The sequence below is a fragment of the Piliocolobus tephrosceles genome, chromosome 21 (assembly GCF_002776525.5).
Source record: "Piliocolobus tephrosceles isolate RC106 chromosome 21, ASM277652v3, whole genome shotgun sequence".
In the NCBI taxonomy this organism is placed as follows: domain Eukaryota; kingdom Metazoa; phylum Chordata; class Mammalia; order Primates; family Cercopithecidae; genus Piliocolobus; species Piliocolobus tephrosceles.
In genome coordinates this window covers 36,003,509-36,007,247 of record NC_045454.1, presented here as the reverse complement: position 1 = coordinate 36,007,247, position 3,739 = coordinate 36,003,509, and the positions used below count along the sequence as shown (strand labels likewise).

The following is a 3,739-nucleotide window of genomic DNA, read 5'->3' as shown; positions in this document are numbered from 1 at the left end:
GGGGGGGGGGGGGGGGGGGGGGGGGGGGCACAGAAGGCCGGGAGGAGTGGAGATAGGAGATGGGGGAGACAGGAAGGGGCGCAAGGGGTATAGAGAGAGGAGAGGGACGGAAGAGAGGGGAAGGAATGAGGGGCCAAGTAGGTGCCCAGAGAGACATGGGGGGCGGGGCAGGTAGGGAAGGACAAGGTAGGAAAAGTAAGGAGAATAACGGGGAAGGGAGACAAAAGTCATCAAGGGGTCACTCAGGCCCTCCCCTCCAAAGCCCCCAGGCCCAGCCTTTCCCAGAACGCCCAACCCCACCCCATGGGCACCAGGCTGGTTAAAGTCAGGGTCCGGGAGCCCCTGTCCAGGTCCAGCCACCACTCCCCACCCCCAGCTCCTGGGGACGAGGAGCATCTAATAAACCTTTTGGAGCCTCCATCTGTTAGTCATGGGGTTCCCAGAGCTGAGGATGGGCCAAGGAGGACTTGGGGAACCTGGCCAGCCTGGTCCCCAAAGCAAGAAATCAATACCCACTAGCACTAGCTCTTTCCTATGGAGCGGGGATCATTTCTCTACTTTCCATCTCCTCCCCACCAGATGATGACCCCTGAGGGCCGGTCTGGGTCCCTGCAGAGGCCACAATGCAGGGAAGGGTTGGGGGGACCCACAGTAGGGAGGGGTCCTGGGGGGGCTGCAGTAGGTCCTCAGTAAACATTAGTCGCCATCAGTAGCCTTGCTTATGAAGTGGGGAGGCCCTGCTGCTGGCTTGGGCACATGTCTGCAGTGAGCAGGTGGGTGAGAAAAGGGAAACTGAGGCACAAAGAGGCAGAGGGTTGGCCACGTGCCTGCCTGGCTTGTGCTGCGGTGGGCAGGGTGGCAGGGCAGACTGGGCTGGTTGCCAGCAGACTAATTAATGAGCTTTAATGAGTTGGCATGCCCCATCTCATCACCTCCGTGAACTCCAGGTCAACTCTGCATAGAGTGAACACCAGAGGGGAATGCGGGCAGAATCCGGGGGCGAACAGCGCTGAGCAGAGAAGCCGGGACCTGGGTTGAAGCCCGCTCCAAGGGGTCCCTGAGTCTAAGTCAACTGTCAAATGAGGACAGGCGGATGAGGCCCAAAAGTGGTTCCCCTCCTCCAGGGAGCTTCTTCCCCCTTTGCTCACTGGCTTGTGAGCAACCACCACTCCCTCACACGGCCATATTCCCACCCCAGGGCCTCTGGACTTTTTCTTTTTCTTTTTTCCCTCCCTCCCGCTCTCCCTTCCTTCTTTCCTTTCCTTTATTCCTCTCTCTTTCTTTTTGAGATGGAGTTCTGCTTTGTCACCAGGCTAGAGTGCAGTGGCATGATCTCGGCTCACTGCAGCCTCCAACTCCCGGGTTCAAGTGATTCTCCTGCCTCAGCCTCCCGAGTAGCTGGGATTACAGGCACCTGCCACCACGCCCAGCTAATTTTTGTATTTTTAGTAGAAACAGGGTTTCACCATGTTGGCCAGGATGGTCTCAATCTCCTGACCTCGTGATACACCCGCCTCGGCCTCCCAAAGTGCAGGGATTACAGGCATGAGCCACTGCGCCCAGCTGACCTTTGCACTTTCTGTTCACTCCTCCCCAAATCACTCTCCAGCTCTTCAGCCCAGACTGTGGAGGTTCAAATCCCAATCACAACTCTGTTGCTCCCTGACAAATGGCCTCACCAATCTGTGTGCCTTAGTTTCCTCATCTGTAAAATGCAGACAGTGGCTCCCATTTGCAAGCCCAGCACTTTGGGAGGCTGAGGTTTGAGCCCAGGAGTTCAAGACCAGCCTGGGCAACATAGCGAGACCCCATCTCTACAAAAAATTAAGAAATTAGCCGAGCATGGTAGCAATCGCCTATAATCTCAGCCACTCAGGAGGCTGAGGAAACAGCACGTGCAAAGGCCCCGAGGCAGGACTGTGCTTAAAGCATGAGCTGTCATCATACATATTTCCACCCGAGGCTTTTAGAGGCTTCTGGCGAGGCTGTTTGCTCTGAGGACATGACTTCAGATATATGAGAATTTTAGGTAAAACAGATAAGTAGAGGCAAAATCCATGTTGTGGGGACAGGGATAAGAAAGTTACCCCCAAACTTAAAAGGGCCACAGGGAGGGATCAGTTTTAAAAGAAAGCTCCTCAGCTGTCTCTCTCAGCTTCTCCCACCAAGGCCTAGACAAAAAACAACAGCTTTAGGCCAAGTATGGTGGTTCATTCCTGTAATCCCAGTAGTTTGGGAAAGCGAAGGTGGGAGGATCACTTAAAGCCAGGAGTTCAAGACCAGCCTGGGCCACATAGTGGGACCCTGTCTCTAGAAAATAAATTTAAAAAGCAGCCAGGTGGGGTGGCTCATGCCTATAATCCGAGCACTTTGGGAGGCTGAGGCAAGCGGATCACCTGGGGTCAGGAGTTGGGAGACTCCAGCCTGGCCAACATGGTGAAATCCCATCTCTATTTATTTATTTATTTATTTATTTATTTTATTTTTGAGACGGAGCCTCGCTCTGTCGCCTAGGCTGGAGTGCAGTAGCGCGATCTCAGCTCACTGCAAGCTCCGCCTCCCGGGTTCACGCCATTCTTCTGCCTCAGCCTCCAGAGTAGCTGGGACTACAGGCGCCTGCCACCATGCCCCGCTAATTTTTTTGTATTTTTAGTAGAGACGGGGTTTCACTGTGTTAGCCAGGATGGTCTCGATCTCCTGACCTCATGATCCGCCCGCCTTGGCCTCCCAAAGTGTTGGGATTACAGGATTGAGCCAACGCACCCGGCCAACCCCATCTCTATTAAAACTACAAAAATTAGGCCGGGCACAGTGGCTCATGCCTGTAATCCCAACACTTTGGGAGGCCGAGGCGGGTGGATCACGAGATCAGGAGATCGAGACCATCCTTGCCAACATAGTGAAACTCCATCTCTATTAAAAATACAAAAATTGGGCCGGGCGCAGTGGCTCACACCTGTAATCCCAGCACTTTGGGAGGCCAAGGCAGGCAGATTACAAGGTCAGGAGATCGAGACCATCCTGGCTAACACGGTCAAACCCTGTCTCTACTAAAAAATACAAAAAACTAGCCGGGCGAGGTGGTGAGCGCCTGTAGTCCCAGCTACTCAGGAGGCTGAGGCAGGAGAATGGCGTGAACCCGGGAGGCGGAGCTTGCAGTGAGCTGAGATCCGGCCACTGCACTCCAGCCTGGGCGACAGAGTGAGACTCCGTCTCAAAAAAAAACAAAAATACAAAAATTAGCCGGGCATGGTGGCGTATCCCTGTAATTCCAGCTACTGAGGAGGCTGAGGCAGGAGAATCGCTTGAACCAGGGAGTCGGAGGTTGCAGTGAGCTGAGATCCGGCCACAGCACTCCAGCCTGGCAACAGAGCAAGGCTCTGTCTCAAAAACAAAACAAAACAAAATACAAAAATTAGCTGGGCGTGTTGGCCCGTATCTGTAGTCCCAGATACTCAGGAGGCAGAGACAGCACAATGACTTGAACCCGGGAGGCGGAGGCGGCAGTGAACTGAAATCACACCACTGCACTCCAGCCTGGAAGATGGAACGAGACTCCATCTCAAAATAAAATCAATAAAATAAAATATAAAATCATGAAAACAAAACTTCAAGGCAAGAGAGGCTCAGGTTAGACACTAGAAAGAACTGCCAGCCTGGCTCACGACACAGTCCCCAGAGGAACCTGAAACCCAGCACAGGAGATCTCATCCAATAGGCTAGATTCTTTTTTTTTTTT

The 3,739-nt window shown here is 53.4% G+C and overlaps 1 protein-coding gene across 1 annotated transcript in view; it reads right to left on the bottom strand.

Moving 5' to 3' along the window:
* NR2F6 (nuclear receptor subfamily 2 group F member 6) overlaps window positions 1-3,739 on the bottom strand; it is a 14,208-nt gene that overhangs the window by 4,306 nt on the left and 6,163 nt on the right. The gene's annotated exons all lie outside the window — the stretch shown is intronic.